Source organism: Lithobates pipiens, unplaced genomic scaffold (genome assembly GCF_037356315.1).
Source record: "Lithobates pipiens isolate NorthernLeopardFrog02 unplaced genomic scaffold, aLitPip1_a1.2 Scaffold_16, whole genome shotgun sequence".
Taxonomy (NCBI): Eukaryota; Metazoa; Chordata; class Amphibia; order Anura; family Ranidae; genus Lithobates; species Lithobates pipiens.
Window position 1 is genome coordinate 380149906 of NW_027507748.1, and position 26046 is coordinate 380175951.

General features: G+C 44.9%; 1 protein-coding gene across 2 annotated transcripts in view; it reads left to right on the top strand.

The window, feature by feature from the left end:
- The window catches only part of RAI2 (retinoic acid induced 2), a 149217-nt gene that overhangs the window by 17604 nt on the left and 105567 nt on the right, over positions 1-26046 (top strand). The window contains exon 1 of one of the 2 annotated variants that reach the window (XM_077482213.1): positions 23108-23220. The exons of the other annotated variant lie outside the window; for it this stretch is intronic. The gene's annotated coding sequence lies outside the window, so the exon portion shown is untranslated. Of the gene's footprint in view, positions 1-23107; positions 23221-26046 lie in introns of those variants that run through there. 2 annotated transcript variants of the gene reach the window in all.

Genomic DNA, 26046 nt, shown 5'->3' on the forward strand with positions numbered 1-26046 from the left:
AACTACTTTAATGAGGTGCTTGTATTATTATTATTATTAAAGGGGATTAATATAACGCCAAAACTTTGTGTAGCGTTTTACAAAACAAAGAGAGACGGTACAGTTACCGGGGGACCCTGCTCATGAGAGTTTACAATCTACAAGCTCAAGTTCTTACATCTGACTCTGCTTTCACTTTATCCAACTCAAAGATGTGTCTGGGAAAAGACAACATAAAGCAGAAGCCCTGAAAGAGTTTATTAGTGGAGGAGGGTAGAGTATGTAATGACTGTAAATTAAATTCACTCCCTGTCCCTGCTCCATTAGGTTTTGGCCTTTAGAGATGGGCACATGCTCATTAGTTTTTCTTGAACAGCCTAGATGCTGTCAGACTTTGAGTCAGACTTGATCTGTTAGATCAACAATATTTACCACCAACTAGTTGCCTACGGACATTTCTAACAACAGATTGTTAACAAAAATATACATGTGGCCTGATTAAGGTGTTTGTTCTTATGAAGAGAGTGAGTTGTTGGAACCCTTGTGAGGTTTTTATTGGAGTCTGTGTCCTCACTGTCTCTGATCATCTGGGTGAGCACTGCTACTGAAACTGAAATTGAGAAAAAGAATTGGGAGATTTACTAAAACTGGAGCACTCAGAATCTGGTGTAGCTGTGCATGGTAGCCAGCTTCTAATTTCAGCTTGTTCAATTAAGCTTTGACAATAAAACCTGGAAGCTGATTGGTTTCTATATGCTCCACTAGATTTTGCACTCTCCAGTTTTGGTAAAGCATTTTTTTCACCAAAAGGAACAGAGGGGAAATCATCCAATGAGGATGTTTGTTCCAGTAACAATTGTCTAAGATAGCATCTCACTTCCTGTTGTGTCAACAAGGCAGGAAGTGAAGGGAAATCTCTCAAATAGAACACAGATGGCAGAGCTGAACTCCAGAAATTATTTTTATTGTATGTTTTTGTTGGTCAAACCTGGACTGTCTATCTCATACCTAATGGACAGCGGGGGAAGCTGAAAATCATTGGTGGTGACACATGCTGCTGCAGTTGGTGGTGACACATGCTGCTGCAATTGGTGGTTACACATGCTGCTGCAATTTGGTGGTGACACATGCTGTTGCATTTGGTGGTGACACATGCTGCTGCAATTTGGTGGTGACACATGCTGCTGAAAATGGTAGTTACACATTCTGCTTCAGTTGGTAGTGACACAGGCTGCTGCATTTGGTGGTGACACATGCTGCTGCATTTGGTGGTGACACATGCTGCTGTATTTGATGGTGACACATGCTGCTGCAATTTGGTGGTGACACATACTTCTGCATTTGATGGTGACACATGCTGCATTTGGTGGTGACACATGCTGCTGCATTTGGTGGGACACAGGCTGCTGCATTTGGTGGGACACAGGCTGCATTTTATGTGACACAGGCTGCATGTAAGGAGGGACTCTGCTGGGGGCACCTGATGTAAGGAGGGACTCCGCTGGGGACACCTGATGGCATCTGGCGGCAGGCAACGTGGCTAGTGACACGCTCAGGGCTCCCACTGATTCTGCATTATGGTGAGCTGAATAATTAAATTTTTTATTACAATGTAATAATAGAAATAAAATCAATCATCCTGACACCATAACAACCATGGTGCCAGGATGATTGAAGCGCTAACTCCAGGTGTTTGGAATATCTTTATCTGCTGATTGTTAAACTTTCTAGAATACACATATTTCTATTGTTGTGTAGGATCTGGGCCTGCTGTCCTTCCATCCCTCTTTCCCTCTCCCTCCGTCCCTCATTCACCTCGGACACTAACCACACCACCTTAGAGCCACACCCACTATTTAGCTGAAACCACGCCCATTTTCACCAAGTGGGAGGGGTCAAAAAGGAAGGGCAGGGTCTGGCGCCCCCCATCTTAAAACTTCACCAGCTGCCACTGGCTGAACCCATCTGCTCATCTGCCCCACCACTGTAACCTGCTTTCTCATCTGCCCCATCAATATACCTCCTGCACATCTGTCTCACCTCTGTACCCCCTGCTCTTCTGCCCCACCATTGTTCTCCCTGCTCTCTTGCCCCACCACTGTAATCCCCTGCTCATCTGTCCCACCAATACACCCTCTTTCACATCTGCCCCACTGCTCTAACCCCCTGCTTTTCAGTCCCACCACTGAACCCCTTTCTCATCTGCCCCAATACTGAACCTCCCCACTCATCCGTCCCACCACTGTAACCCTCTTCTCATCTTGCCCAACACCGAACCCCCTGCTCATTTGCCCCATCACTGTACCCCCTGCCCTTCTGTCCCACAGTTGAACCCATGGGCATTTGCAGAATAGGGCAAGGGGAGGCAATTGCCCCCCCTGGAATCATAAGAAGGTTGACTGATATATCGGAGAAGGGAGGAGGAACGTGGGATTCCTTCTCGCTTCTCCACACACTCTTGGCAGAGCAGTGCCACGGTGTGTGAAACTGTATGGAGAGAGAGAAAGGAGCTGTTAAAATTGAGGTTGGATGTCGGGGGTGGGTGGGACCCAGCTATCCAACACCAGCCAATAGGATGGGATCTGGGCAGGCCGCTACGTGTATGTGGTCCCACCCCTTTCTTAAATAGCCCAATCATTGGCTGGATAGCTGCTGGGTCCCGCCCACCCGGGTCCCGCCCACCTTCAACATCATGCTGAATTTGTCAGCTCCCCTCTCTCTCTCCATACAGTTTCACAGAGTTACACTATCGGCTGTGAAACCTGCCATTGCCATCCAGTGCCACCTGCCAGTGCCATCTGCCAATGCCAACCAGTGCCTGCCAGTGCCACCTGCCAACCAGTGCCAGCTGCCAGTGCCAATCAGTGCCACCTGCCAGTGCCATCTGCCAATGCCAAACAGTGCCACCTACGTGTGCCAACCAGTGCCATCTGCCAACCAGTGCCACCTGCCAGTGCCAATCAGTGCCACCTACCAGTGCCAATCAGTGCCTGCCAGTACCAATCAGTGCCAACCAGTACCACCTGCCAGTGCCAATTAGTGCCACCCAGTGCCAACCAGTGCGGTCTGCCAGTGCCATCTGCCAGTGCCAACCATTGCCACCTGTCAGTGCCTGCCAGTCCCACCTGCCAAAAAGAAAAATAGGCCTAAAATATCGGCCGCAAAAATCGGCATCATATATCGGCCATCCGCGGCAGCCATGGACTTTTTTTTCTAAGTCTGCTGGCCTGAGGCTGTTCTCAGTCTGTTCCGACTTATCACATATTGATATAGACATCCATCCCTCCCTCCCTCCCTCACCCCCGGCCCGATCATCGGATTGGCTCTGACTGCCGCTCGGGCTTCTGCTTGACATCTCGGCTGTTCCAGAATGTGATTGGCTGCCTCAGCCTGCCTGTGTAACGTCGCTATGCTGATAGCGACGCTGGCGCAGCACCGACTCCTCCCACAGGCGCATGCACCTTTAAGAGGTCCTGTCATGGTTTTCTATTACAAGGGATGTTTACATTCCTTGTAATAGGAATAAAAGTGACACATTTTTTTTAAAAAGAACAGTGTAAAAATAAAACGTCAATTAAATAATAAAAAAAAAATTTAAACGCTCCCCGTCCCGCTGAGCTCGCATGCAGAAACGAACACATACATGAGTAGCGTCCACATATGAAAACGGTGTTCAAACCACACATATAAGGTATCGCCGCGATTGGTAGAGCGAGAGCAATAATTCTAACCCTAGACCTCCTCTGTAACTCAAAACATGCAACCTGTAGAATTTTTTAAACGTCGCCTATGGAGATTTTTAAGGGGAAAAGTTTGTCTCCATTCCAATTGCGAGCGCAATTTTGAAGTGTGACATGTTGGGTATCAATTTACTCGCCGTAACATTATCTTTCATAATATGAAAAAAAACTGGGCTAACTTTACCGTTATCTTATTTTTTAATTCAAAGGAGTGTATTTTTTCAAAAAAAAGTGGTCTGTAGTGTAAGACCACCGAGCAAATACGGTGTGACAGAAAGTATTTCAACGACTGCCATTTTATTCTCTAGGGTGTTAGAAAAAATAATTCTAATGTTTGGGGGATTCTAAGTAATTTTCTAGCAAAAAAATCAGTTTTTAAACAGAAAGAGGTTGGTCCTTAAGTGGTTAAGGGATACTATACATGCCAATCCAATTTGCATGTGGGCTCCTCTATGTGGGTGAGACTACATAGAAAATCAAAGACCGCTTTGCGTGTCACAAATAGTCTTTAACCACTTGCTTACTGGGCACTTAAACCCCCCTCAGTCCCAGACCAATTTTCAGCTTTCAGCGCTGATGCACTTTGAATGACAATTGCGCGGGCATACAACACTGTACCCAAATTAAATTTTTATAATTTTTTTTCCCACAAATAGAGCTTTCTTTTGGTGGTATTTAGTTACAGCTCGGAGTTTTATTTTTTGCTAAACAAACAAAAAAAGATGCAAAAAAAAAAAAAATCATGTTTAATAGTTTGTTATAAAATTTTGCAAACAGGTAATTTTTCTCCTTCATTGAAGTGCGCTGATGAGGCGGCACTGATAGGTTGCACTGGTGGGCACTGATAGGCTGCATTGGTGGGCACTGATAGGCATAGTTAAGGCGGCACTAATAGGCACAGATAAGGTGGCACCGATAGGCACAGATAAGGCAGTACTGATGGGCACAGATAAGGCGGCACTGATGGGCAAAGATGGGCACGGATGGGCACGGATGGGTGGCACGGATGGGTGGTACTAAGGGGCACTGATAGGTACCACTGATAGATGGGACTGATGGGCACTGATAGGTGGCACTGATAGGTGGCTCTGATAGGTGGCACTGCTGGGCACTGATGGGCGGCACTGATGGGCACTGGTAGATGACACTGATGGGCACAGATATGTGGCACTGGGGTGCAGCACCGTTGTTGAGGCAGATTGTGGGCACTGTGGGTGGCACTGCTGGGTGGCACTGTGGGCACTGCTGGGTGGCATTGATGGGGGGCATTTATGTTTTATTAAGGTGGCACTGGCAGGGGGCAGGTGGGCACTGGCAGGGCTGGCCGTGATCGGGACTGATGTCCCGATCACGGCCGCCGGTGATCGGCTCTTTTTTTTTCTCCTCGCGCTGTCAGCGTGAGGAGGAATAATAGCCGATTACCGGCTCCGTTGCATCACATGATCAGCTGTCATTGGCTGACAGCTGATCACGTGATAAGGGGTCGGGATCGACCCCTTGCTCGGATCAGTGATCAGGCGAGTCTCATAGACTCGCCGATCACAGAGCGCGCCGCGCGCGCCCCTCAGGGGGCGCGCAGGCCGCTCGTGCACGGGACAACGTCAATAGACGTAGTCCCGGCAAAGGAGGTCCGCGCTGTAGCCGTCATTCGGCTATAGCGCGGATCTCAAGTGGTTAAGAGACTGGCTTAAGCCTTGAACACACAGTACGATTGTTGGCCAACCGAGCATCTGATTTTTGTTAAAGGCCGTGTGCCAGGATTTTGTCTTGCATAGTAACGTTACACAATTGTCGTGCCACAAACACGAACATAGTGACATACTACGAGGAATTTCAGCTCCCGAGCACCACCCTTTGGGCCCCTTCTGCTAATTTCGTATTTGGTGAGCATTGATTCCGAGCATGGGTGTTTGTACTTTCGACTATTGTGTGACGGATTTGTGTACTGACCATACGAAATTCTGACGTCAAACCGTTGTCGGCCGAAAATTTACTAGCCCGTCCAGCCGAAAGTTGGATAACAGTTGTGAAAAGGAGAGTACTAACGGTAAGATTTTAGGCCAACAGTCTGTCAGACAATCCCCTGCCACCAATTGTACTGTGTGTACAAGGCTTAAAGAGGAAGTAAACCCTGATGGGTTTACTTCCTCTTTCATTCCCTGCAAAGGCAAAGCATAATGGACTACTATGCATCGCATAGTAGCCCATTATGTGTCACTTACCTGACACAGGAGCCAGCGATGTCACCGCTGTCCCCTGTAGTCCGGCGCATCCATCTTTTCGGTGGGGTCTCGCAGCTCCGCCGCTGTCATTCTGCGGAGTCGCGATGACGTCACTCCCGTGCATGCGCACGGCAGCCGACGCGCGCGGAAGCTCCATTGTTGGAAATGCCACGCTCAGTGCGCCTGCGCGCCGCTGTTTACGGCGCATGCGCCGTAGACAGCGGTGCCTGTCTTCGGGCAAATATCTCCTAAACCGTATAGGTTTAGGAGATATTTCTTGGACCTACAGGTAAGCCTTAATCTAGGCTTACCTGTAGGTCAAAGTGGTTTGTAAGGGTTTACAACCACTTTAACTCAACTGTCAATGACAAGGCATTTTGTTGAGAAATAGTCATAGATGGGGTTAATCAAAATAGAAGTGGTAGAAATTGTGAATTGACTCTGAGAAAGAGGGAGGTGCAATGGATACATTTTTTGGATACATTGTACCCCAGAGGACTCAGTTCTGAAATGGATTTATATCTCTTTATGTAAATAAGCCTCCTAATCTTTTTCTATGTAAGATGATTTTTTTACCCAAAAAACTAAAAAATTTTATGAGGATATTTTAGATATGTATAATATTGATCGATTTGGTGATGGTTGTTATTACCTTTAGTGATATTATTGTTAGGTCTTTATTAGGTCTTTATTGAGATGCATGTGCGGTGGTGTCGGGGAGTGTACCCATTTTTTCAGTCATCTCTTTGCCTTTGATTATTTGAGGACACTTTGCTGACATGGTTTCAAATGATTACCTAATTAACTAAATAATTGCAAGTGTTTATGACATGTACTGTATATAAATATCTTTATGTGCTTTAGATATTTTGATGTGTTCTTTCTTATCTGAAGAAGGGAGTTATCTTCACAGCCCAAAACTGTAATTAATGAAGTGTTATTTGTATGTTTTTTTATTTGAATACATTTTTTGTGCAACAATCCTTTGAACATCTATACACATACACGATATATATACTGTTTGATATTACACCTAAAGGTCCACCCTAAAATGGACCTTCCGCTCATCGGAATCCCCCCCCCCCTCCGGCGCCACAATTGGCACCTTTCAGGGGGGAGGGGGGTGCAGTTACCTGGATAATCCAGGTAACTGCACCCACTTCCGGGATAGGTCTCTGCGGAAAGGGGCGTAGATTACGCCCCTTTCCGCAAGTGCCCGCCCCCTTCCGCAAGTGCCCCGCTGCCTGCTGGGAAACACACAGATCCCAGAGGCAGCGGGGACTGTCCTTATTGCGCAGCGCAACTCGCGCATGCGCAGTAGGGAACCGGGAAATGAAGCCGAAAGGCTCAATTTCCTGATTCCCATACCCAAGATGGCGGCGGCAGCACCCGAGTGACGATCTACAGATCGGCTTCGGGTGCCGACATCGCGGGCGCGCTGGACAGGTAAGTGTCACTATTTTAAAAGTCAGCAGCTGCAGTATTTGTAGCTGCTGGCTTTTTAAAAAAAAAAAAAACGCGGAGTCCCGGCGGACTCCCGCTTTAAACTTGCTCCTTGAAGCTTCAGGCTTTTTTACCATTTGTTTCCTTTCTTTGCCAATATTTGACATAATACTTTTATTAACAACTTCAGCCCCGGAGGATTTGGCAGCTCAATGACCGGAGGACTTTTTACAATTTGGCACTGCGCTGCTTTAACTGGTAATTGCGCGGTCATGCAATGTTGTACCCAAACTAAATTTGCTTCCTTTTTTCCCACAAATAGAGCTTTCTTTTTATGGGTATTTTATTGCCTCAGCGATTTTTATTTTTTGTGATATAAACGGAAAAATACCGAAAATTTAGAAAAAAATTATATTTTCTACTTTTTGTTCTAAAAAACATTAAATAAACTCAATTTTAGTCATAAATTTAGGCCAAAATGTATTCAGCTACATGTCTTTGGTAAAAAAAAATGTCAATAAGTGTATATTTATTGGTTTGGGCAAAAGTTATAGTGTCTACAAAACTAGGGTACAATTTCTGGAATTTACGCAGCTATTCGTTTTTGACTGCCTATCTAATTTCTTGAGGTGCTAAAATGGCAGGGCAGTACAAACCCCCTGCCCCCAAATGACCCCATTTTGGAAAGTAGACACCCCAATGAAATTGCTGAGAGGCATGTTGAGCCCATTGAATATTTTATTTTTTTGTCACAAGTGATTGAAAAATGACTAAATGATATATTGCTCACACATGCCATGGTTATATGTGAAATTACACCCCAAAATACATTCTGCTGCTTCTCCTGAGTACTGGGATATCACATGTGTAAGACTTCTTGGGAGCGTGCAATGGCATCAAATTTCATACATTTTTAAAAGCCTTTAAAAGCCTTCACAGGTTACCATTTTAGATCTACAGAGAAGGTCTACTGCTAAAATAACTGCCCTCGATCTGACCTTCGCGGTGATACCTCACATGCATGGTGCAATTGCTGTTTACATATGGAACCAGACCGGCGCTTGCGTTAGCCTTTGCGCATGAGCACGGGGGACAGGGGTGCTTTTTTTATTTATTATTATTTATTTTGCTTTTTTATTATATCTTTAAACTGTTCCTTTCATTTTGTTTTTGTTTTTATCATTTTTATTGTTACCTCAGGGAATGTAAATATCCCCTATGATAGCAATAGGTAGTGACAGGTACTCTTTTTTTGAAATTGAAAAAATTGGGGTCTAATAATCTAATATTGGGGTCTAAGATCTCTCCTCTGCCTTCAAAGCAACTGACCACACCAAGACTGATGTAATAAAATGCTTTGCCAATTTCCCAAAGGCACTGTTTATATCTGGCCAAACCTAAGTCATGAAAGGCTTGTAGCTTCCGGTTTCTTAGGCCATAGAGATGATTGGAGCTGTTCTGGTCTCTGATCAGCTCTATGGTCAGCTGGCTGAACCACCGGCTGCATTCTAGGGTTCCCTGTTGGGACAGGAGAGCTTGAGAAAACCATGGAAGACAATGGGGGAGTGGGAGGGGGAATGACGTTCCCTCCCACTGCTTATAGGATAATTAGCCTCTAAGATTGCTTTTATATGAAAGCCGACCGCTGGCTGAAACAAATGATACCAAGATGATACCTAAACCTGCAGGCATCATTCTGGTATAACCACCCAAAGTCCAGCAACATACAGGTATGTTGCTGGTCCTTGTTGGGCATACATTGTAATGTTCTTTTTTTCATGCAGCCTATGGGCTGAACATAAAAAAAAGAGATTGATCGGTGGGTATACCCACCATTAGAATACCGCCCTTCATCCACCCACTTCTAAAGGCCCGTACACACGGTCGGACTTTTTGACAACAAACATGCAAATTAGCTGTTTTGGAGCAACATCCGACTGTGTGTACGCTCCATCGGACAAACTTTTTCTGTTTACATCGGACTTTTGTTGGCTCTGCGAACGGACAAACTTTTTGACAACAGAAGTCCGATGGAGCAAAGTCCGACCGTGTGTATGCAAAAGCATCGGACTTTTGTACAAGGTACAAACACGCATGCTCAGAACCATTGCAAACGATCAGACTACAATACAGAAGTTGACCAAAGGTGGCGCTGGAGTCATTGAACGTCCTCTTTTGAAGCGGCGTCAGTACGTTGTGACGTCACCACGTTCGTGTTTGTTGTCAAAAAGTCCGACCGTGTGTATGCAATACAAACTTGTGGACAACACACTTTGTACAAAAGTCCACGGAAAAGTTTGTACAAGTCCGACCGTGTGTATGGGGCTTAATGATGGGCATACTTGCACCATTTTTTTTTTAACTGTGGTGGTGAAATCACCTCTGACAGCGCTGGAGTCATGGCTTTATGTATCTTTGGGGCAAACGCTGTCAAGATAAATAAACCCATGCTGCAGCTGAATGGCGTACCTGCTTAAGGAAATGATGGTTAACAATAAAACAAATATTACAGTATAACATACCATACCTGCAAAGCAAATACAATAAAACATAGTAAAAATAAAACAGAGAGAGGACAATAGATATAGAACAATAGTGAGTGAACAGTAGAGAGGACAATAGAGAGCGAACATAAGAGAGAGAACGATAAAAAAGAGGAGAAAAATACAACCACAACTATTTTTGGATTTTTTATTTTTTATTTTTGGGGTTTTTTTGTCTGTTTTTTTTTTTCACTTTTATAAAAACTGTAAAAAAACTGTAAACTGAATGTTGCAGATTAGGGTCTCTCAAAATGTGATGGCCATCACATCTTTCGAGACCCTGTGTTAGTGTGCCTAGGACTGTGTGGTACTGTACCCTATGCTAAAACTCCACTAGTGTGTGGTAGCGTTTGAAATATTCACCAATGCAGAGACCAGGTTGGTCAGAACAGGAGTGACAATAAAAGTGGGTGTCACGCCCCAATCCGCGTTTGTTGCAGACACAACATGTTTTTGGGGGATTTCTTTGGGTAGGGGTACCAGGGAGGAAAAAAGGAAAATGCCTCTCATGCAGCCTGCTCACTGCATTTGGATTGAAAAGTTGGGCAAGAGCACCTTCTGGAAACAGAAGGGCTCTGATGATCTTTTCCTGGAATATAAGGAAGGATCCAGTCCATCCTGAAGCTTTGCATAGCATAAAAGCATTCAGCAAAGCCAATTGAAATAAATAGTCAGACACAAGTACTTTTTTGTACCAGCGTCTGGCCTTACGGGCAATTAGGTACGGCTCCAACAGCTGGTCATTGAGGTCCACCCCTTCCAATGTTAAGGTTGTATTCGTGGACACAGTGGGGTTTCTCTACAACACCAGTCACCGTAGGATTTTGGAATGCCGTGTCTGCGTGAAGCAAGGACAGAAGGAAAACATTCAGTGAATCCTTCCACTTAACTGCTAACAAATTATTACACCTCAAGCACACTTGTGTAATAATTGTCCACATACACGTGGTACCCCTTTCTGAATAAGGGTGACAGCAAGTCTCACACTATCTTACCAGCTCTCCCTATGTAGTCTGGGCAATTCTCCGGCTCTATGTGACTATCTCTTCCCTCATAAACCATAATACTATATATATAGCCTGTGGCCCTGTCACAGCGCTTATACATCTTGACCCTGTATCTGGCACGCTTGCTGGGAAGATACTGTTTCATAGACGAGTGGCCAGAAAACTTAATCAGGGACTTATCAATGCAGTCAACTTGATTGGGAGTAAACAAGGCTGCAAAACGTTGGTTGAAGTGGTTTAAGAGGGGCTGAATTTTGTAGAGCCGATCAAATCCAGGGTCACCCCGAGGACAACAGCGTTCATTGTCATTGAAGTGTATGAACCGCAAGATCTGCTCGTATTCAGTCCTGATCATGGAGGCAGAGAACACGGGCATTTTGGGTCAGTGGACCAATATGACCACAACTCACTCTTTTTAGTTATGCTCATGAGGAGGGATAAGTCCAGAAAGGTCTTAAATTTGGAAACCGTAATTGGTCTCCAATCTCTGGCAAGGGTCAGCTGGGGATTAGCGGCGATAAATTGACCAGCATACACATTGCTTTGCTCCACAATAGGTCTATAGAGATCTTCGGTGAAAAACAGTAAATAAAAATCAAGTGACTTAAAATTTCCACCTGAATTCTAGGTTGGCCAGGGTATGGGGGAAGTACAGATGCTGCGGAAGTGGTGGGTTCCCAATTAGGATTGGCGAATGCAGCAGGAAGGGCACTATGGGCTCGACAGGCCTGTGTTTGTCTTCTTGGTGGCAGTGGGACACTATTCATACTTGCCACCTTGAACTGCACTTATGGGGCTCGCCATGTCACCAAGTGTTACTGCAGTGCTGGATGTATGACCAGGATGTACTAGGTCGCAGGTGCTTGCCAGTTCACCAGAAGAAATAGCGGCGCTAGTACTGGCCCTCTGCTCCATACGAGGGACCTGCGGTTCCTGCACCACAATGACAGCAGAAGAATATCGAGGGACTGGTACGCCTGACCTTGGCAGGGACCACAACTCTGTCGTCAGAGCTATCTGTCAGGGTGCCGCTGCTGTCTACAGGTTCGTATTCTGAGCCTGAATCTGACAGATGAGTTCCTCCTCACTATATGTCATGCTCAGAAACGTGTAGGCCTCTTCACTTGTGTACCTTCGATTTGACATTTTGGTCTCTAAATTTACTGGTACACTAGTGAGACTCACAGGTGGGCTGGGTGGAGGGGCTAAAAACAGGTGCTAGCAGGTATCTGGGCTGATCCCGCTAACACTGCTTTTTTGGGAACCCTAAACTGATGGGGGCGCCAGTATTGATTTGATCAGATTAGATATCGATCCGTTCAGACACTACATTACAAAGGGAGGCGTATGGTGTGTGCATGGGTGTTAGCGGTACTGGCACTAATCTAACGCTGCCTGGGATGACGCAGAACCTATCTGACGCTAAAATCTAACTTTGATCACCCGTCGGGTGATCAGGGGGTTAAACCTTTATTGGGTAAAATACAGCGGGTGCCCTGACGCTTTAAAAAATAAACTAGCTAAACTGCGTCACCCGTGACACTATACTGTGATCACAGGTGACGGGGGTAATCAAGGGATTAAACCTACATTGAGGGGGGTTAGGAGGGTCCCGGGGGGGTTGATCAGGGGATAAATTGTGTGCCTATGTCTCCTGGTGTCAGTGTAGTGTTGGTGCAACTCACTGTTAGATGCTCTCTCCTCTCAGTCTGGAGCGAAAAGACCGACACCAGGAGAGATGACATCACTTCCCCTGCTGTGTTTACACTTACACATGCAGGGGAAGGATCTCATTCGACAGGAGCGATCACCAGGTCCAGGCCAGATTTCATTGGGGATTGATCAGTTCCTATTGGTGGCTGGCCGCACACGTCACGTATACTAATGTGATTTTTATGCAGCTGGACCAACCTGGACTAACTGGACTAACCTGGTTAAAGTGGTTGTAAAGGTAGGAGGTCTTTTTACCCTAATCCATTCTATGCATTAAGGTAAAAAAACTTCTGCGTGCAGCCCCAGCCCCCTTGACCTGAGCCCCATCTTGATCCTGCAGGGTGCCTGAGAGCAGCATCTCTCTACGCTCTCCCTCCTCACAGGGCAGATTGATAAAGGCTCCCGCTGCTTTCAATCAAATCCTCTGAAGAGGGAGCGGGAGTGGGACCAAGCCGCAGTGTCTGGGTCAATGGACGCATACTGCACAGCTCAGGATTGAGCCCCCAGATGTGCCACAAGTGGAAGCAGCTTCCTATGGTGGCTCACCAAGAAGAGTAAAAACCCTGGAACACCAGTGGGGGACCTGCAAAGAGGAAGATCGGGTCTGCTCTGTGCAAAACCATTGCACAGGGCAGGTAAGTGTAACATTTTTTATTTTAAAAAGAAACAAAAATAGGTTTGCAATCACTTTAGATCATTTTTTATAATGATTATATACAAGGCTCCTTTCCTGCAAGTGGCGATCCCACCAACTTTTATTAGGTGCCTGGGATCACTCTTCAGTTATCGATCAACAGGTGTGTAGTGTTTACTGCCAGTTTAAATCAGACAACAGATGGGTTCTCCGGCTGAGGAAATGGGAATCCCCCCAGAAACCTATGCCATTATGACTACACATCAGATGACAATATCCCAGAGAACAGGCTTAAGGCTAGGTTCACACTGGTACGACATACGCACTGACTTTGGAAGCACATGTCGCATGACGTATGGGAGCCATCTTAACTTGTCTGACACAAGTCGATCCGACTTTGAAAAAGGTTCCTGCACTACTTTGGTCCGATTTTGGTCCTACTTCAGCCCATTGAATATTATTGAAGTAGGATCCTTGTCCTAACCATCAGACTTGTGACATCCAACATGGTGATTACAGCAGCAGTAAAAGGAATTTATGTCACACTGGGATTGTTTTGATTGATCAAAAGACAAGTCATACTATCTCAAAGTCGGAGTATCTTGTTCATTCCAGTAACATCTCCTCTGCTGCCACTTCCAGGAATCCTTACTGGAAGTGGCCGCAGAGGAGTATCGAGTGATTGGGTGAGAATTGAAGAGAATTGAATTTTATAGGTTTCTGGGGAGACCCAATTCACTACACTTGCTGAGACCACTTTTATTCGTGGTCAAATAAAATCAATATATGAAATAAACTGAAAACCGGTGAACCACCAATCATAAGATAAAGTCCCAATAACGTGTCTCTACATGCAAAAATTCTGAAGAATCCAAGTGTGGAAACAAATAATATAATTGTGGTGTAGCAGCAGATCCAAAAGGCTTGCGACTCCCTCCACCAAACAAACAGCAATACACCACTTGTGAAGATGCAAGTCCAAACTGCTTACCAGATTTGTTTGACCACTTTAATTAAAAAGTAAGTCAAACAGCGCCTGTACAGGTAATGCCTGCTCATATGGATACTGATGGAAATGACAATGGATAATACGTCCCCATTCACAGACTCAGGCGGTATATATGAAGAAATACAGAAGGATCCATAGCGTGATACTGATTTTAATAAAAAATATATATAAAAACATACAGCCAAATGGCTCCTTACGTGGTTGTGTGCCTGACCCGGCACTGGGGCTGCTCGCCTTGCCAGAAAAGCTCACTCTCCAACCGAACGAAAAGGTCCTTCCGCATTCGCTAGTGGCGTGCGTTCCAGGCCTTCAGACTGACAACCAGAGGGCCGAAAGTGGCGTCGACCAGGTACCGCTCCGACGTACGTTTCGTTGTTAACGTCCTCAGGAAGGACACGTTATTGGGACTTTATCTTATGATTGGTGGTTAACCAGTTTTCAGTTTATTTCATATATTGATTTTATTTATTTTGTCTATGGTGATTAGATTATTGTTCTATTTATTTGTACCAATGCCACTTTGATATTGATATTGGTTGACTTATCATTCACATTTAGATTATTCTAGAGCGCCCCTAAATTACTGTTATCATGGATAGCTGGTAAGCAGGCTTAGCCCTTGTACACACGGTCGGAGAATCCATCGGAATGTGTCCTATCGGACCGTGTCGTCGGATAATCCGACTGTGTGTGGTATGCATCGGACTGATTCCGTCCGAATATCCATCGGACCCAATTTTTAGAGAATTTTGATCGGACCAAGTGCCACGCATGCTCACATTCAAATTCCGACACGGAAGTGCTAGTTCAGGTAAAACTACTGCTCGTAAGCGATATAGCACATTCGTCAGGCTGCAATGTTAAAAATTCTTTCATCAAGTGCATTCTCTTGTTCTTTACAATGCTGCAAGAACCAACTTCTTTTGATTCTCATAGTCACACACACTTCTCCCGAACGCATTTCATTACTCTTTTTTAACCATTTCAGCAATACAATTTTAGTTTGCGTCACATCTACACAATTTTAGATTAGGTTTTTTCTTTTTTGGATGTTTTTTTTGTGGGATTCCCTAAAAATCTCCTTTAAAAACAGTTTGCTCATTTCTCCATTTTTTTTTATTTTTTGTGTGTAAACTTACAACAACAACATTATTCTATTTTTTATATTTTGGTTTTCTTTTTTAATCTACAGGAGGTTGTTTAGTGTTGGTACCCCTTGTTATTTATTTCACTTTGTTTTTTTGCAATGTACCTGCCTGCTCACAAATAAACTGTCCTTTTGGAAGGAAAACACATACGCAAGTATTTCATCCAAACAAAAAATACCTTTATTTTGGTGTCAGTAACAGATAAAGAGGGAGGCAGCAATGTCGAAACTGGGGAGATCCGTGGAGCCTTGGGCCCCCAGGGCACACATCAGCTATTTAAACGCAAAAATTGGTGGCCTGAGGAATACATATCTGAGGGAGAGAAGTCTGGTCCTGAAGTCCATGAAACCTGGAACAGCAGCAGATGACATCTATGTTCCCAGGCTGTGGTACTACAACAGGCTGCATCTTCTGTCAGACCAGACTGAACCCAGGTCATCACTCTCTGGTCTTCCTTCCACGCTTCCTTCCAGGCTGTGGCTGTGGTGCTGGGGGTGTGGCAGTAGGAGGAGGAGGAGGAGGAGCAGGGGCATGGGTCAAACGACACAAGTGTGTTTCTGGTGTCATTTGGCCCAAAAGACCCGTGTTGAGGGTTTGGAGAATAACCTGCTCACACAAGATCTGTTGCCCCTGCTCCATTTTATCAAGCTTACACGCAACCATGGCGGCAAAGGCCTCTTGGTAGGTGGGTTTGGCTTGGAGTGCCGCAGAAGCCTCACCAATCAGCCTCAGGGTCGACTCCTCAACATTCCCCCCCTTTCTCGCCCTTCTGCGTGGAAGGCGGAGGGGAGGGACCTGGCATTCGGTGAGGCTCCTTTGGCTGCCCACCGCCTGGCTGATGCTTACCCCCGCCTCCTCCTGGCTGCCACTTTCCACAGCCACCTCCTGGCTGCTGCATTCCACACCCTCCTGGTCCTAGCTGAGTTCTTCCTGTGTATGAAAAAGGGACATAGTTTTAGTTTTTGGTTCATCAAACACACACAATTTTCACATCAACACTGTTGCAAATTGTTAACCAATCGAAAAGACTATCATTCTGAGCCCAGCATTTTTCTTTCTTGTCCCAAAGGTTTTGGCCACTACTGTCTATTGATATGTGAAACACTTTATAAACTCAGCAATTAGGGAGCAGAAATCAAGTTAACATCATTAATTTTGACTCCACAAATATGTACAACAATACTATACCTGGCTCAAGCTGGGCTCCTCCAGTTCTTCCTGAGTGGAAGGCCCAGGTTGGGCGTCAGAAGACTCAGCGGGTGTGGAATGGAGCATAGAAGGATGCGTGGAAGGAAGAGTAGAGAGGGATTCTCTGACCTCAGCCTGGTCTGACAGAAAATGCATCCTGTCATAATACCACAGGCTGGGGACATAAACGTCATTTGCTGAAGCTCCAGATTTCACGGACTTCAGCACCTTCTTCCTCTCCTTCAGATATGTACTCCTGAGGTTCCCAATTTTCTTTTTGATATATTTGTCATCTGCCCTGGGGACCACCGGCTTCACAAACTCAACCAGTTCCAACAGTGCTGCCTGCCTCTTTTGTCTGTTACTATACAGAGGGTGTGTTGCTTGCCACAGGATGGGCATGTCTCTGTATTTATCGATGAACAGAGGGAGGAAGCTATAGTCATTAAACCGTCCATAATGTCTGCAAGACACAACACAAGACAAACCCTAATGTCAGGCTAAACGCCACTAATGCAGGCCTCAATCTAGAAGCAGTGTAGCCTAGTGATGTACCAAGTAAAAAATTTTACCTTCGTTTGCGCGTTCCTCGCCTCAGCTTCTCCCTCTGTTCACAGATCGTACGGACGACACACGCGCGTTGCGTTTTATATACAGTGCGCATGCGTCAAACTCCGGCCGCCCCTGACGTTCTTTCCAGACTATTCCCCGCCCCTTCGCTTCTGGCGCAGTGGGGAGAGCACATGGCGGGGGGGAACACAGGTGCGCACTAATAATTACACTAACGAGGAGGAGGGTGAGGAAAGCCCGGAGATGTCCCGATCCAGGAAGACAAGATTTAAGGCCTCAAATATGTCTTTTAGAGAGATGTTGGAGATGGTGGACATATTGAACAGGACCGACTATGATGGGAAGTATGAACCTTACCCAAACTCAAATCCAAGATCATGACTAAAGTTGTGAAGAGTCTTCTGCCTAATTTTGGGGTACACCGATCCATGGATCAACTGAGAAAACGCTGGTCAGACCTGAAACTGGGGGAGCAGGAGCAGTACATAAGGATCAAGCGTGTTCTTGACAAAAGTAAGTAGTTGTCGTGTGTTCATATGATTCTTATTGCTTGCATACTGCTCCATGTGCTTTGAGTTCATGTTGTGCATTTTAAAATGGCCACTTTCAAGTTCATGGTTTCATTCGTTTGTAGGAAACATCGTTCTTCCGGGAAAGTATTCGAGCTGAACACAGTTTCCCCAATAATGTTATGACCTTGAAGCCAAAATAAACAATTGAACAACACTTCCAAACAATGTTTCATATTGTTAAATCTGCCCTCTGTGTGCTAATTCTTTATTTTTTTTCCAATCTCATAGGGGAGAGAAGACTCGGCAAGTATGAGGACACCAGGGACCCCACCCCTCACAAAGAAGGACAACTTCCAAAAGCACAAACAGAGGAGCAGGAGGAGGAGGAGGAGGAGGAAGGAGAGATCGTGGAGGTTGGGCAAATTGTCCCCACAACAGGTGAGTGTGGCAGAACACAGCTTCCGGTAAGCTCATCAATGTATGTCACCATATTTATATTACATGGTGTGTTTTTTTTTGCTTTGTTTTGTCGGTTATGTGGAAGAAGATTCCCGTTTTACAAGTGAAAGTGCCCAGATCGGGGAGATAATGTGGTGCAATCAGGATTGGGAACATATCCTGCAAAACATCAATGATGTAACTCAAAAATTGAAGAACATCATTGATGTTTTGGGGAGAGTGTGAAACACCCAAAACTAGATAGGGTCTTTTTTTTTTAATTTTCAAAACAAAATGTTGTATTTCTCAAAATTCTACATTTGGAAGATGCACAGAGTGTGTAAACATGCATTATCTCCCATCATGGGGGATCAATGTACGTGTTTTGTGTAAAGTGTCTGAGATGAAGGGGTTGCAGCCCCAAAGCATGTATATTGATCCCCCATGATGGGAGATAGCACATGTTGACACACTGTGTGCATCTTCCAAATTTGGATTTTTCAGGGGTGACACCCCATGTGATGAAGGCAATATCAGCCCAGTTTGTACATACTCATGTCTGATATTGTCTTCACTTTTCAAAGTTGAACTTTGTAAGTTCCTGTGTTCTGTATTTTACAGTTAGATACATGCCTGTTTACCCAAAAACACCAAGTAAACCAAATTATTATTAAACTCTGTTTTTGAAACACACAATTTTTTGGTTGGTTGTATAAACATTTTCAAAACGCAAATGTGAATGTGCTTGGATTAAAAAGTTTAATTATCAACAATGTGTGGCTTCCTTTTTCATGGCAACAAAAATGTATTTGGAGTACAATTTGAGTTTGTGCTGAGAAGGAGTGTGATTTACTAAAGTCAACTCCACTTTGCACTCCAAGTGCAGTTTCAGGTGTACTTTTGCAGTGCACTTGGAGGACATAGTGGATGTGCCTCTAATAAAAAAACACCCACAGTGATGTGTACATTTTTACAATCATGCCATTTTCCTGCCATGGTGCTGAAAATGAGCACGATTTTGGTCAGTAATGCACTACATACATTAGTTACCAAAAAAGAAGGTGTGTGTGTGTAGCAGACCCACAACATAATAACATTATCTGAAGAAGAGACTGTCCCCTCATCTCGCTCTGAACTTGGGTTTGCACTGTTGGTGAAAAAAGGCACAACTTGAAAAAACCTAATTAGACCTAGGAGACACCTAAAACCAAGCCAAGCAGTAAATGAAGGAGTTTCAGATCAAAATTTATTTTTTAAATGCCGCTCAGACATTGTCTGGCATATCAATGGCCCCCCTACCCACAAAGTAGTCCATGTATTGTGTTCTAACCTCACTGGCGCTTTGGGGGGGCAAGCCAGGATGAGCATGTTGAAGTCCCGTGAGGTTATCTGCATTTTCCATCAAGTCTGCTTCTTGTTGGCCAACTGAGACCCCATAGTTCACAGAAACTTTTTTCAAATAATTGTGAAGAACACAGCACGCCAGCACTATGTGATTCAGTTTGTATTCCGCCATGTGAATAGGCGTAAGAAAAAGGCGGAACCGGCTGGCCAGTATACCAAAAGTGTTCCCCACCACTCTTCGGGCTCTGGACAGGCGGAAATTAAAAATACTCTGGTCTGGGGTGAGGGTCCTCGTGGGGAAAGGCCGCATCAGATGGTTCGCCAGGGCAGAGGATTCTCCTCTGGGGGTGGCAAGCACAGACTGCCACTCTGGAGACGCCAGTAGAACTCCATCCATGCGAAGATTCCACCATCCGACATCCGTCCATTTTGCCCCACGTCCACATACAAAAACTCATATGTCGCAGACACCACCGCCAACATCACGATACTATGAAACCCCTTATAATTATAATAGTACGACCCCGAGTTGGGTGGTGGGACGATGCGGATGTGCTTCCCATCTATTGCTCCTCCACAATTGGGAAAGTCCCAACGACTGGCAAAGTGGGAGGCCACAGTCTGCCATTCCTGTGGCGTTGAAGGACACTGTGGAGTGAAACAAGAACAAAAATTATTAATTTGACCAATCAACATTACAAGCAGATCACACACAAACATTTTGTGACAAAATTAGTCAAACATTTTGGGAACTGAGTATTTAAAGCCTAAAGTCTAATGTCCCCTTATGAGAGTCATCACCCCCCCCCCCCCCCATATGATGGGCCCTTGATAAAAATTGAGGGGGGGGGTGTTTAGGACAGGTAACCCTCTCCACTTGATTGAGAGCTGAATGGCTAAATAATGTGTGCTACTTTGGGAAGCCCCTCCTTAGTTACACTATTGGCAGCCCACGGGACAGGTAAGAAGTGTCATAATAACAAAAATTAACCAAAATGGAAGCACTTTTTGACATTCTGCTATTACATATCCAGATAATTAATAGGTTAAAACCAAAAGAAAAAAGCATTTGAAAGTATTGAGGCAGGCCCTTGCACTACATGCTTAGGTGAATTCATCCATAAATGTGAGCATCAAAAAGGTAGGTATAGTGTGTATTGAGTTTGGTAAAGTCATCAGATAGAGGATTGCTATCAGCTGAGCTAGCAGTTGGGGGGAGGGGGGTTCCTAATGAGTTTGGCACAATCTCCCCCCCAAAAAAAAAACATCACATTTGTACACATTTTAGGGGAAAGCAATACTATGGAGCTGTCAAAAGACATTGTTAGGTGACTAGACTATAGTTTTATGGGCCAAGAAGAGCATGGTGGGGAAGTTAGTGAGGCAAATATGCCTGAGGACAAAAGGGGCAGAGCATATGAATTAGGGCATATTGCAATGATGGTAATTAGGGAATGAGGAAAGAAATGCAAGATATTAGCAATCATGAAATACATAGAATGTGATGTTAAAGGATAAAACTTACCTTCATATAGTCCTTCTGCAAAGGCATGTGCGAGAACTGGTCACGCTGGCGCAACCAATTCTTGGTCCACAAACGCCTCCCCTCCCTGTTCATGGACCGAGCTTGTGTCAAAGTAACAACCCCAACACAAAGCCCCTGCACAGCATAAACTCTACGACGAGTACGTAGAGGAAACATGGTTTGAAAACGGTCGACTCGTCAGAACGGACACCGGAAAGCACCGATAAACAGCAAGGCCTGAAAGAACGACCTGAATCGCAGAAGCAAGCAGACAATAAGAAATGCCTTTCAAAGCGTACTATACCAAGATATAGTCCACAATGATCAACAAATACTTACTGACTGCACGCACTGATTATCAGATACGCAAAGACAAGCACAAACTGAAGAGCGGTAGCGATCTGAATCACAAATCTGAAAAGCGCGAATCGTCTCTCACCAAACTTCTACTAACACGCGATAGACACGAGATCAGCAGAAGGAGCCCAAAGGGTGCCGGACGTGGAGCTGAACTTCCCTTTTCTAGTCCCGCCGTACACGGCTTACGTCACCGCGTTCTTGGCAACTGCTAAATAAGACAACTTGGCCCGACCGTGTGTATGCAACAGTTTCGGACACAATCCGACGGACAAAATCCGACGGATTTGGTTGGCAGAATGTCCGACCGTGTGTACAGGGGCTTACTCACTCTCACTGGGTGTGGAAGGAGATTCTCTCTGGTGTGGAGGAATATCACACTATTTTCACTTATAGCCCTTTTATTTGCACAGAGCACGGATGTTGGCTACTATACCCATGGGATCGCAAGCCACATAAACCCCTCCCTCAAACCTGAACCTACCCAAGCAAATAAAACATCAAAACAGTATGGCTTAAATAATGGCTGTGGCACTTTATTGGTATGAATGAAATTAACCATCTTAATATTTTTATTTTAATCAATTTAATCACACATAAAATACTGAATACAACTCTTAATAAAGGAAAAAAAAAAAACACTGCTCAGTCTTAGGAATAAAGCAAATATCACAACTTTGAAACTGTAAAGTCCCCCACCAGCCAATCCTGTTGACAGGATTGGCCTACCCAACAGCTGCGGCCATTTCCACACAAGATTGAAGGCCTAGGTTGAACAGGTTGTTCCTCACCTCGGATAAATGAATGGAATCCAACCTATGCAAACCAGGTATACCACCATCTAGGTCAATGTGATGATATGAAAAAACACCAATAGAAGGCATACATTTTTCCAGAGATCTGTTGATCTGCCTTTTCACCCTCTCCGCTCGCTCCAGGAGTCTCCTCAGAAGAGTCTTCATGGCAGACATGCAGGAGCAAAGTCCACTGTCTGGCCAGCAGCAAGAAGCACAGGCTGCTGTTGCCTTATATAGCAGCCAGTTGAGTTCCAGAACTTTCTTTATGGTGACCTGTTTCACCTGGGCCAGTCAAAGAGCACCTGCTCAGGTAACCTGAAAATTGAAAGGAGCAGCCTTTAAAGGGGCATATATATATATATATATATATATATATATATATATATATATATATATATATATAATAAAACAAATATGCATGGGAGAATGGGAGGGGAGTGGCTGTGAACCCTTGTGCATGGGCACAAATGAATTGCGCCCCTTTAGGTCATTGTTCAATATATGTGATATTGGACTTTTATTAGTTTTATCACTGCTTGATATTCTGTTATTATTTTATGCTACTCTTCTAGCGCTGCATTTTTTTTTTTACTATTATCTGTGGAGTCTGCATTCTGACTTTAGATGCTAGTAGCTGAACTTCCATTCCTCTTTGTATTAGCACAGCATTAGCCTTGGCTTTTTTTTTTATATTATTCGATTTTACTTGTTTGAATGTTCTGAAGCTTTAAACTACAAAATGCTCAGGTCTAAATAGGGGCTTAATTCTCAATAGCAAAAATTTAATTTTCATAGACCTGAAAGTTAAAGTCCAACCTTGGGAAAACTATAATTCCTCCCTTGCAGTGTGGCTGCACCAACACAGAAAGGATTAACTGCTTCTTTCTGTCTATAGGACAGGAAAAACATTTTAACCCAATTCTCTGCTTCCCCAGCAGACGGTGATCCCCAATACTCCAGCAATGGACTGTCCCTTGGTGCCCTGAAGTCCAATATAGGGCTGCGGTCCCTGCATTGATCTTGATGATGTCACAACTTTCCTTCACAACCAGTAAGCTTCCTTCCATGTCCCAGATACACTTCTCATGGGCAGAGATTTATTCTTTTGCAAGAAGCATTTACAATTATTTAGCCAGTTGTTTTGTTTGCTGATTTCTTCCCCTGAATAAACTCAAGGACATCAGAGCCCTCTCGTCTTCCTTTGTGTACTTTAACCAACCGTTTTATGTACACAATCACTAAACTCACTCCCCCTTCTTCTCACACAAAATTCCTATAATGTGGTTCTGCTGAGACAGTGAGCACAATATAAACTGACATAAGAAGGGCTGAACTTTGCTGGGAGATTCTTCAGTATGAAAAGAAAACGTTGGCTTATTTTATTGTTTTTTTTATTTAAAGAATGGTTTCCTAGGCTAACACTGAAGTGTGCTATTCCCTTAACAGATTATTGTAAATACTTTACTTCTTAGCTGTGTGGGGGAAAAGATGAAGACTTCACCTGATAGACTGACCACATTGACTGCATTGTCACATACATTCCCTCAGTACAGCAGAAATCCAGATAGATGCTCACTTACTCTAGGACAGCTATCAACTGACTTTGCAGCTAACAGGACTGAGGGCTCATTCACATTTGTGCGTTTGTAAAAACACAAGGCAGAATGGACACCAGGCTGCACAAGAAAGTAGCTTTTTTCTGTGCGAGCTTAGTTAGAATACCTCAGCCAGAGCCACTGACTTGTAACTAATTAGCACTGTAACCAGGCTGCAAAGAATAGTATTGCCTGTAAGACCTGCATTCTGGAGACTTCCTTCTGAACACACAAGACCCTAATGTACAACATTGATAGTATTCAATAGAGAGTTCAGCCTTGTCCAGTTGCAGCCTGGCATAGATTACGACCGGCCAGGTGTCTTAAAGCACCACGAGGGACACACTGCATACCACAAGGGACAGTCTCTCTCCTCCCCCCTGAACTGTACCAGACCACATGCCCTCAATATTGGGGGGGTGGGTGCGTTGAGGCAGGGGGGCCTTGCTCCCACCCCAAAGCCTCTTCCTGACAACCCTGGCCAGTGGTTGTTGGGGTCTGCGGGCGGGGGGCTTATATGGAATGTGTAGATTGTACCCCTACCCATTCATCTAAAAAAAGTGTCAAAAATAAAACACATTACACAGGTTTTTAAAGTAATTTATTAAGAAGCTCTGCCATCTCTTCCGTTCTGTTCTCCCCTCTCTGGCTCTTCTGTGTCCTCCGCTGATGTCTTCTGCCTTTGTTGGTTCTTCTTCCTCTGTCCGCTGTTTTCTGCCGGGTCTCCTCCGCTATCTTCTTGATATCTGCTTGCACTTTTGCTCGCTCTTTTGCCTGGTCTTCTCCACTGTCTTCTCCCTCTGTTCTTCTTCTGATGTTGACTCAGTGCTCTCTCCTGTAGGTGCGTGGTGTGCCACTACTTAAATTGGCATGGGGTGGGGTCACCGCGTGACGTCACCTGGAGGCCCCTTATGACATCACCGCTTGGGGCATGACGGGTCGTGACGTCATAAGGGGCGGGGTCAACATTGGAAGAAGAACAGAGGGAGAAGACAGCGGAGAAGACCAGGCAAAGGTGCGAGCAAATGAGCGAGAAGATAGCGGCGGAGACCAGGCAGAAGGCAGAGGACAGAGGTAGAAGAACCGTAGAGGGGTGAAGAACCAACAGAGGCAGAAAACGTCAGCGGAGGACACAGAATAGCCAGGGAGGGGAGAACACATCGGAAGAGATGAGGGAGCTGCCTAACAAATTACTTTAAAAACCTGTGTAATGGGTTTTATTTTTGAATTATTTTTTTTAGGTAAATGGGTAGGGGTACAATGCACCCCATACTCATTCACATAGGATGGAGGCCGGGATCTGGGGGCCCCCTTGTTAAAGGGGGCTTCCAGATTCGGATAAGCCCCCCGCCCACAGACCCTGACAACTACCGGCCAGGGTTGTTGGGAAGAGGCCCTTATCCTCATCAACATGGGGACAAGGTGTTTTTGGGTGGGGGGGCTCAGGGTCCCCCTGCCACAAAGCACTCACCCCCCATGTTGAGAGCATGTGGCCTGGTACGTTTTGGGGGGGCGCTTGCTCATCCCCACCCCCTTTCCTGAAATACCAGGCTGTGTGCTCGGATAGGGGTTTGGTATGGGTTTTGGGGGGTTCCCCTTAAAATTCACACCAGACCGAAGGGCCTAGTATGCTCCTTGAGGGGGAACCCATGTTTTTTTTTTTTAACATTTTGCATGAAGTTCCCCCTAAAGATTCATACAAGACAAAGTGCCTGGTATTGTCGGGGATCAAAGTCGGATCCCTGTTCATTGAAGTCGGACACATTCGGACTTCAAGACGCAGGGCAAAGTCGGATCCAATGTGGTACGACTATCATGTGAACCTTATACATGATCACCAGCCAATCAGAACATTCTATCACCTGGAGCCACTTGGAGCCTAGGTCTGGGCACAATCGTGGGGACTGTTAGAAACAGCCTGATCCAGGAGCTGGTGGCGAACACAGAAGTGCACATCACAGGGAAAATGTGTGCACTAGATTTTTTGCAGGAATGACATACAATATCAGAGTTACTGCCCATTGTCAGTAAGATGTTAAGGAAATAAGTGAACCTTGCCAATTTTTAATAATAAATCTGTTATGCTTCATGTATCTGAAAAGTTTATTTCTGCAAAAACTAACAAGCTGCTGCTTGAGGAGACTGTGATCGTTTACCCTTATTATTCATGTACTAGAGCTGTAAAGTGAGTGGAACAAAAACAGTCACTTGAAGCATGCATACTTGGTGCTTCACTGCATTTATAATTTACCAGAGATGCAGATATGTTTTGTCAGGACATT